At 31.5% G+C, this 10,815-nt stretch overlaps 1 pseudogene; it reads left to right on the top strand.

The window, feature by feature from the left end:
- The first annotated feature begins 4,773 nt into the window (after positions 1-4,773).
- On the top strand, positions 4,774-10,815 carry LOC142618460 (wax ester synthase/diacylglycerol acyltransferase 11-like; annotated as a pseudogene).

Raw genomic sequence — 10,815 nt, 5'->3', positions numbered from 1 at the left:
TATTAAATATAGTTAATGGTAACTTTGGACTTGTCAAGAGTTTACGGAAAAGCTACTAACCCAAGCATCTTACTCTTCTTCTTTGTTTCGTCCTCACCTCCGAATGCTAACTTCTCTTTTGCTTTTGTTTTTTTAATGCTTTCTTTTGTACCGATTTTTAGTTTTATGAACCTAAGCATGTGACTGCATTGGAAATGAAAAATGATAGTGGGAAATTGAATGGTGGGAGTTGAGAGTGTCAGACTACATATCATTTCTATTTCAAATCCCTCCCTAGTGCCCACGTTGATATCTTGTTGTCAACGAATTCTTGTTTTTTTTTTTTTTCATTGTTTTTAGGTTCACATTATCATTATAATATTCTAAAAAATGTAGGTCTTATTATTATGATTGAGAAGTAGGGATTTGGGTTTGATATTGATAAATTAGTTGAATTATCTTTAAAAAACTTATATGGATTTTGACTAATAATATATAAAGAAATTTAGGTTTTAATATTTAAGTGAATTATTTTAGCTAATTTTTCTATATGTACTAATTTAATATATTTACTTATATTTTAAATTCATTATGACGTCATCACGATTCAACATCGGTTCGACCTCGGTCCAACCTCAAAAACCTTGAACCATTCTCTTTTACAATTCATTGAACGGTCCGGGTTTGAAAACCTTGCCACGGTTTTGAAACCTGGACTAGACCGTACAGTCTGACCTGGAAAACCGAGAACCTCTCAGTTTTGCTATTTTTTTAGCTTCAAAAACCGCTCTATGGGAAAAAGTAGGGACCCGTGCGAATCGTGGTCGGACTGTACGGTTCTGAGAACCGTGATCGATTTTTAAGGTTCAGACGGTTCCTTTTTATCCGCAAAGTTTCAGCCAATACATCAGCAATACTTTCAGTTTTTTCAAATCCAGAACCAAATGAAAGGGAGAAAAATAAAAATAAAAAAACAGAGAAGAAGAAGCAGCAAAGGAAGAAGAAGACAACGTCGAACGAGGAAAAACGTAAAAAATGAAGAAATTAACCCTCAAAGCAAGTGGCCTTCATCAAGTCAACCCAAGCATGTGACTATCTTCCAAATGACTAACCCAAGCATCTTGCTCTTCTTCTTTGTTTCGTCCTCACCTCCAGATGCTAACTTCTCTTTTGCTTTTTTTTTTTTTTTTTTAATGCTTTCTTTTGTACTGATTTTTAGTTTTATGAACCCAAGGATGTGACTGAATTGGAAATGACAAAGGATAGTGGAAATTGAATGCTGGGAGTTGAGAGTGTCAGACAACATGTCGTTTCTATTTTGAATCCCTCCCTAGTGCCCATGTGAATATCTTGTTGTCAACGAATTCTTTTTTTTTTTTCTTTCAATGTTTTTAGGTTCATATTATCATTATAATATTCTAAAAAATGTTGGTGTTATTATTATTATTGAGAAGTGGAGATTTGGGTTTGATATTGATATATTAGTTTAATTATCTTAAAAAAACTTATATGGATTTTGACTAATAATATATAAAGAAATATAGGTTTTAATATTTAAGTGAATTATTTTAGTTAATTTTTCTATATGTACTAATTTAATATATTTATTTATATTTTAAGTTAATTATGATGTCGTCATGATTGAACCTCGGTTTGACCTCGGTCCACCCTCAAAAACCTTGAATCTCTCTTTTACGGTTCATTAAACTGTTCGGGTTTGAAAACCTTGCAATGGTTTTGAAACCCAGACCAGACCGTAAGGTCTGACTGGGAAAACCGCGAACCTCTCAGTTTTGCGGTTTTTTGAGCTTCAAGAACCACTCTATGGGGAAAAAGTAGGGACCCGTGCGAACCGTGGTCAGACAGTACGGTTCTGAGAACCATGACCGGTTTTTGAGGTTCGAACGGTTCCTTTTTTTGGGCAAAGTTTCAGCTAATACTTCAGCAATATTTTGGGTTTTTTCAGTTCTGGAACCAAATGAAAGGGAGAAAAATAAAAATAAAAGAACAAAGAAGAAGAAGACAACGTAGAAGAAGGAAAAACGTAAAAAATGAAGAAAGGAAGAAATCAACCCTCAAAGCAAGCAGTCTTCATCAAGTGAACCCAAACATGTGACTATCTTCTAGATGACTAACCCAAGCATCTTGCTCTTCTTCTTTGTTTCGTCCTCACCTCTAGATGCTAACTTCTCTTTTGCTTTATTTTTTAATGCTTTCTTTTGTACTGATTTTTAGTTTTATGAATCCAAGCATGTGACTGAATTGTAAATGAATAGTGGAAAATTGAATGGTGGGAGTTGAAAGTGTCAAACTACATGTCATTTCTATTTTGAATCCCTCCCTAGTGCCCACGTGAATATCCTATTGTCAATGAATTCTCGGTTTTTTAGCTTTTTCATTGTTTTTAGGTTCATATTATCATTATAATTTTCTAAAAAATGTAGGTGTTATTATTATTATTGAGAAGTGGAGATTTGGGTTTGATATTGATATATTAGTTTAATTATCTTAAGAAAACTTATAAGGATTTTGACTAATAATATATAAAGAAATATATGTTTTAATATTTAAGTGAATTATTTTAGTTAATTTTTCTATATGTACTAATTTAATATATTTATTTATATTTTAAATTAATTATGATGTCGTCACGGTTCAACCTTGGTTCGACCTTAGTCCAACCTCAAAAATCTTAAACCTCTCTCTTTTATGGTTCATTAAACGGTCCAGGTTTGAAAACCTTGCATAAAATAGAAGAAAACGAATATGAGAGCAAATTGAAGCCATGTCGTTAAACTTAGAGCTCGTGAGCGGAGCTAAAATGGAAAAAATCACACAAATTGTGATAAAATTACAATTGCTGCCATTCCATTCGACTTCTATAAATGCAAACCATGCGTATGGATTCTTGAACCATCGGAGTGAAGCAACATATATAATATTGTGGTAAAGATAGCCAGCAAGAGAGTAAGAGAAACAAAGATGGCTAACAGTATGGCCAATTGGGCCTTTTGGGCATTGTGGGCCTTTCCGGCCTTTTGGAAATTACAAGGGAGAGTGGAAAATTGAATGGTGGGAGTTGAGAGTGTCAAACTAAATGTCATTTCTATTTTGAATCCCTCCCTAGTGCCCGCGTGAATATCCTGTTGTCAACGAATTCTTGTTTTTTTTTTTTTTTTCATTGTTTTTAGGTTCATATTATCATTATAATATTCTAAAAAGTGTAGGTGTTATTATTATTATTGAGAAGTAGAGATTTGGGTTTGATATTGATATATTAGTTGAATTATCTTTAAAAAACTTATATGGATTTAGACTAATAATATATAAAGAAATATAGGTTTTAATATTTAAGTTAATTATTTTAGTTAATTTTTCTATATGTACTAGTTTAATATATTTACTAATATTTTAAATTAGTTATGACGTCATCATGGTTCAACCTCAGTTCGACCTCGGTCCAACCTCAAAAACCATGAACCTCTATCTTTTACGGTTCATTGAACGGTCCGGGTTTGAAAACCTTGCCATAGTTTTGAAATCTAGACCGGACCGTACTATCCGACCGGGAAAACCACGAACCTTTTAGTTTTGCAGTTTTTTTAGCTTCAAGAACCACTCTTTGGGAAAAAAGCAGGGACCCATGCGAACCGTGATCGGACCGTACGGTTCTGAGAACCGTGACTGGTTTTTGATGTTCGGACGATTCCTTTTTTTCGACAAAGTTTCAACCAATACTTCAACAGTACTTTGGGTTTTTTCAGATCTCAAAACCAAATGAAAAGGAGAAAAATAAAAATAAAAAAAACGAGAAGAAGAAGCAGCAAAGGAAGATGAAGACAACGTAGAAGAAGGAAAAAAGCAAAAAATGAAGAAATCAACCCTCACAGCAAGCAGCCTTCATCACCAAGCATGTGACTAACTTCCAGATGACTAACCCAAGCATCGTACTCTTCTTCTTTGTTTCGTCCTCACCTCCAGATGCTAACTTCTCTTTTGCTTTTTTTTTTTTTTAATGCTTTCTTTTGTACTGATTTTTAGTTTTATAAACCCAAGCATGTGACTGCATTGGAAATGACAGAGGATAGTGGAAAATTGAATGGTGGGAATTGAGAGTGTCAGACTACATGTCATTTCTATTTTGAATCCCTCCCTAGTGCCCACGTGAATATCCAGTTGTCAACGAATTCTTGTTTTTTTTTTTTTCATCATTGTTTTTAGGTTCATATTATCATTATAATTTTCTTAAAAATGTAGGTGTTATTCTTATTATTGAGAAGTGGAGATTTGGGTTTGATATTGATATATTAGTTTAATTATCTTAAAAAAACTTATATGGATTTTGACTAATAATATATAAAGAAATATAGGTTTTAATATTTAAGTGAATTATTTTAGTTAATTTTTCTATATGTACTAATTTAATATATTTATTTATATTTTAAATTAATTATGATATCATCGTGATTCAATCTCGGTTCAACCTCGGTCCAACCTCAAAAATCTTGTACATCTCTCTTTTGCAGTTCATTAAACGGCCGGGTTTGAAAACCTTGCATAAAACAGAAGAAAACGAATATGAGGCCAAATTGAAGTCATGTCGTTAAACTTAGAGCTCGTGAGCGGAGCCAAAAAGGAAAAAATCACACAAATTGTGATAAAATTACAATGGCTGCCATTCCATTCGACTTCTATAAATGCAAACCATGCGTATGGATTCTTGAACCATCGGAGTGAAGCAACATATATAATATTGTGGTAAAGATAGCCAGCAAGAGAGTAAGGGAAACAAAGATGGCTAACAGTGGCGCCTCGATCTGTGAGGAGGCTCTAAGTCCCGCGGCTCAGTTGCTTCAGTCACCAATTCTCAACTGTTATATTGTTACAATGATAGGGTTCAAGACAAAGATCAATCCTAACTTCGTCAAAGCTGGTTTGGAGCGAACTTTGCTCAAGCATCCTCTGTTCTCTAGCACGATAGTAAGAAAATTTTCTTTCCACAAATGAAGACAAAAACCATTGTTTGGTTCCCTACTCCTTTATTCCATTTCAATTATGTTCAGGTCAAAATGTCTCATACTAGTCATTGAACCAGTACAATATCATCCTTTATTTCATTTCACTTAAAACTCAAGTTTTTTTTTTTTAATAATAAACTTAAAATTTAAGTTTATTTTGGTTTACTTCGATCTATTTGGAGTATTTTAATTAGTATTGCATTTCAGCCCAATATATACCTACTTGTTAGGAATACATGTCTTTTGGTAAGTAACTTAATAAGATTTTAATGTTGTAATAACTTTTTTTATTTGTCAATGATGATGGAGTGATTCATCATTTTTTTATTATTATTATTATCTTGCTTCATCATTTGTTTAAATATTAATCATGAAAAATGTTTATATGAACTTCTTGCTTTATTTTTTGAGAAGTTATTTAAGTCAATAAATTCATATACTTTTATATATATATATATATATATATATATGTGTGTGTGTATTAAAAATTTTCATTTCAATAATCAGTTTGGAACTAGACTATTACTGAAACGAATAATTTACACATACTTTTATGTCAATAATACAATAATCACACACTTTTACACAACTATGCCATAATGTTTTTATGTAGCAAATTATGAATGGTGGGGAAAAAATTGTATCCAAATTACAATCTGCCATGTAGAACAGTTGTGACAAGGTATATGTAAAAGTGAGTAATACTAAAATTATGGATTTTATGTGAAACTAAGGAGTTAAACAAGTTTGACTGGTGGAGGTCCAAACCTGAAATTTTAAAATTCTTTTATAACATATGAACCTTTAATTTTTTTTTTTTTTTTTTTTAAAGCTTGGTCATTTTTGGGCCTACAAAATTCAGCTAATTCAAGGACACTAAAAAGCAAACAACAAAAACATTGGGTTGTTGAATTTGTGGCCCCAAAAGAACGGGTTAAACAAAAATAGTCTTCCAATTTTTTATTATTTATCTTGTTATAATTTTTTTTTATAGGCACAAGAATCATCTATCCTATACTATTACAAAGAGAATACAATTTTGTCCACTTTTTGATTGGTCCTAAATACCCTCACATCCAATCATAATAAGTTTTAAAATTTCCAAATAATAGGGCTATATAAGGAAAATAATAAATTTCTAACACCTAAAATTTAGGGCCATATTAAAATTTTAAAATAGATTCCTATATTTCCCACTTTTCACAATATATAAATTCGAAGAAAAAAAAATTCTTGTGACTATGTGTTTTTTTTTATTAAAAGATAATTATTATATGTACTTTAAACTATTTAGATAGAGGATAAGAATAAAGAAGTTCTTAAAATTTTCTAATTTAAAAAAAGAAACCCTCTTAACACACCTATAGCTCATGTGAAGATGCAAGTAAAATATATTTTGATATATATATATATATATATATATATATATATATATATATATATATATATATAAGAATGTCAATAATTATATTATTTTTTGTACTTGCTCAACAACTTTTATGCACTAATTGTAATTTAGAAGATGAGAAAATTTTTATTTATGAGGGAATAAGATTTGAATCATGAATATCTCAATATATATATATATATATATATATATATATATATATATATATATATATATATATATATATATATATATATATTGAGCTACAACTTACTTCTTTTTCTTTCATTTTTTGGAGAAACAAGTTACAACTTACTTTAATATTAGAAAATTAAGAATTTATATTCTTATTCACACACACACATATATGCATCTATAATTATGTATATAATTTTATGAATTTTTCTTGACTGGTTTAATATTGAAGTTTCAACCCTTAAAGTAAAAAAAAAAATGGCTATACCATTGGGCTCAAAATGGGTCAATTCTTGATTTCTTTTAAATATATATAAATCCAAAAGTATTTCTAATGTCACATAGTTTAAAATTTAAATAACTCTTACCTAAGAAAATATAATCTTAAATTTTATTTATCTATATATTATTAATAGCTTCTTGTTGTTATTCAATTTATGGCAAAAGCTGGACAGCAAGGAGGGCAGGAATATGAAATGGACTCCAACTACGGTAAAATTAGAGAACCATGTATTTGTTCCGAATTTGGATCCAAGCATAGATCATCCAAACCAGTTTGTTGAAGACTATGTTTCAAATCTGACCAAAATTCCCATGGACCTGTCCAAACCATTATGGGAACTCCACCTCCTCAACATTAAAACCTTGGATGCAGAGGCAGTCGGAGTATTTCGAGTCCACCACTCAATTGGTGATGGTGCATCTCTCACTTCACTTCTCATTGCATCTACTCGAAAAACCTTGGACCCAGAAGCATTGCCTACTGTTCCCATAAAGAAACGAGCTGCTTCAACCAATTCCAACACTATATTTTGGTGGCTAGTATCCATTTGGTTTGTTTTAAGGTTGATTTGGAACACTTCTGTGGATTTTATGTTGTTCCTGGCAACTTTTTTGTTTCTGAAAGACACATAAAGTCCCATCAAAGGTGCACCCAGGTGTGATCTGACTACAAAGCGGTTCGCTTATCGTATAGTTAGTTTGGATGACATCAAGCTCGTGAAGAACGTGATGAATATGGTATGTTGACTATCTTCACGACCTCAAATTCTTCGAACTGACATTAATGATTATGGCCAAGGTTGTGAAAATCAAAATTCTATATAGGGTCGTGGGAGATAAGTGAGATTGTAAATCGTAGGATCAGATCGTAAATCGAAAGATTCTACATTATTTGAGAAAAAAATAAAAAATACACATTGGTATGTTAAATAATCACATAAATTATACATTCATTGATATAATTACTATACATCACTACATCCATTTGTAAGCATCATTTAAAGAGTCCAAAAACCTCAAAACGTGACACTTTATTGGAATTTTTTTTATTTAAGTTCAACTGACACTCTCTTTATATTAGAGCGGAAAATTTTAGTCTATTTGGATTTTATTTTTCATTTTGATTCAACTGAGTCTTCTGTTAAGTTAAAGAAGATATAAAAAAACCAAGCTCATTTGGAATATTCAAAATTGTACGATCCTATCGATCTTAAACAATTGCAAATATCCTTTAATGATCCGAATCATTTTGGGCAAGTAGGATCATAAAATCGTAGGATCCAAATCGAAATTTTAACAACCATGATTATGGCCCATATTTGTGGTGCACATGCAATTTATAAGCCATTCATTCCTAGGAATGCTTTTATGAGTATTCCTACTTTCCATATGTTTTTCTTTATTTTTGGAGAAACATTCCTATTTAGTATTTAGTATATAGTATTTACCATCTTCACATTTTACAAAATGGGTTAGCAGGATGATTTATTTATTTTTTGGTTGGCCTTGTGTGGATCATTTTTCAGACAATCAATGATGTTGTATTGGGAGCAACACAAGCTGGTCTTTCGCGATATCTAAACAGGAGATATGGTAAGTTTTCTATAAATTTTTTTTTTTTTATGTCAATTTGGATAAAGCTTTCGTCTAGTGTTATGATGCATTGCGAAGGATATAATGAGACATATGATTAATCTTAACTAAATGTTGCAGTGTACTAAAGTATTGGACATAGGCCGAACCCTTTCAATTGATCTCCTAATGTTTATTAAAACCATTTTTATTTTCTAAATTTGAAAATAATGTCATGTCCTTCAATGCAGACTTCAAGAAAAGAAGAAAGAAAAAAATTCCATTGGGACATTTTTGTAATAAGCTTCCAAATTATGTTCGGATTTTTTTAGTAATTGCTCAATTTGTAGATAACAATTGTGTCAAACATGCTGCTACACAAATTATCATTTGATATATTTGTTCTCTCTCTCTCTCTCCAGAAACTTAACTATATTTGCTTGTACACTGTTGAATAAAGTCAATTGTTTTTGGGTCCTGCTCAACTACTTTATTAATTTCCGTTGACAACCAAAGAAGAAAAAACCTTTTTTTCTTAGTATAAACATTTAATAATCTCAAGAATTCGATGTTTCACTCAGCAGCTGAGGATGAGAAAGATGGGGAAGCAAGAGTGGAGAATAATTATCTTCCAGAAAGTCTCCGCCTTAGAGCAATCGTTTTCGCGAATATAAGAGCAACTTCAGGGATTCAGGTTCATTACTCATCTCTTATTTTAAATACTATCCATTAGAGTTCTAGTAATGTATTCGATTTCTAACAAAAAAGAATTGTGCATAAAAATTGTAGTGGAGATTACCACTTTCGAAATTTTGGACGCTTTTCAAAAATATTTCTTGCATTTTGATTTGATTCAATAGATAATGAACTTGCGTCCTCTATATATGATTTGGATAAAATGTTTCCTCTCTGAATGTATTCGTTAAATAGGATATGGCTGAAATGATGGCAAAGGGATCCAAGGACAAGTGGGGAAATGAGGTCGGTTATGTAATCTTCCCTCTCACAATTGCTTTACATGGTGACCCATTGGAACATATTAGAGAAGTTAAAGCCAAGATGGAACGAAAAAAGCTCTCGCTTGAAGCTCAATGCACATTTCCATTTTCTTGTCGTGTACTTAAAACATTTGGAGTAAAGGTGATTAATCTCCCTACGCCTTCTCAAACAAACAATGAGAAATTTAAGGCTATATTGGACTGTGGTTAGGATCTGTTATCACTTATCACTGTGACATAACTCAATTACCAAGCTCTATATAACTCAAGCTCAAATGTGTTCTATAAGGATTCTAATATTGTACATCGTTGGTACACATCAATTATTTCACTTTTTAAAATGTGGACATCACATGTGAAATTATCGATGCTGCATATATGATACTGAGTAACAATTTCACTTCTTTCATAGCTAGTGTTAAATACCTGGACGTGCTTAACCTTGACCTTTTAAAAATTAAGTGAAACTCATTTGGTTTTGCTTAATTTAAAATTTATGTGAGAACAAGTTTTTATCGTAATTAAGTTTTTTTCTGTTAATTCAACTTAATCTTGTTATCAAGTTATCAATTGCTTTAATTTTCTTTGACTAGGCTGTGCACTTTTTATGTAAAGAAGTTTACAAATTTAGCATAGATATAGATAACTACATCTTAAAGTGTAACATTTTATGTTAATCAAAAGTATTGTCTTTATTGGAGGTATAATTTATAAGATGCTGAATTCTTGCTTGAGTAAAATTCTATTTACATTGTTGACAGGCAGCTGCTGCTCTGACACACACAGTTTTTGCAAATACAACAGTGGCCTTTTCAAATGTGTGTGGTCCGCTAGAAGAAATTAGCTTCTTTGGCCATTCAATAGCTTTCCTCGCTCCTAGTAGTTACGGGTTACCTCATGTAAGTAGTCCAATAACTCTGATAATTTTCAGTATTAACCAATTCAATAAGCATGTTTTGCAATACTTGACAAAGAACAGGTTTTTCATGTTCACATATTTCATGCTCACCATGATGACATAGAACATTTTACTGATTTTTTGCCCTTCATCTCTCTTTCTAGTTCCTTAACAACTTTATTTGTGATTTCTTGTGCAGGCAATAATAATCCATTGCCAAAGTTATGCTGATAAGATGACCATTGTTCTAGCAGTTGACCCGAATGTGGTTCCCGATCCCCACCAGTTACTTGATGATCTAGAGGAATCACTGCAACTCATCAAAGATGCTGCATTGAAAAAGGGTTCATCAAAACTACTATCTGAAAAGGAGGATTAGCTCTTAAGGAACATGATCTGTTAAGAATGCATTTATAGTTTTTAGAGTGTTATGTAATATGTGGATTAGAGTGTTATGTAATTTGTGGAACATTTCGTTTTCTGTCT

This window comes from Castanea sativa, chromosome 12 (genome assembly GCF_040712315.1).
Source record: "Castanea sativa cultivar Marrone di Chiusa Pesio chromosome 12, ASM4071231v1".
Lineage (NCBI taxonomy): Eukaryota > Viridiplantae > Streptophyta > Magnoliopsida > Fagales > Fagaceae > Castanea > Castanea sativa.
The sequence above is the reverse complement of the archived record's forward strand: the minus strand, read 5'-3'. Positions and strand labels throughout refer to the sequence as shown.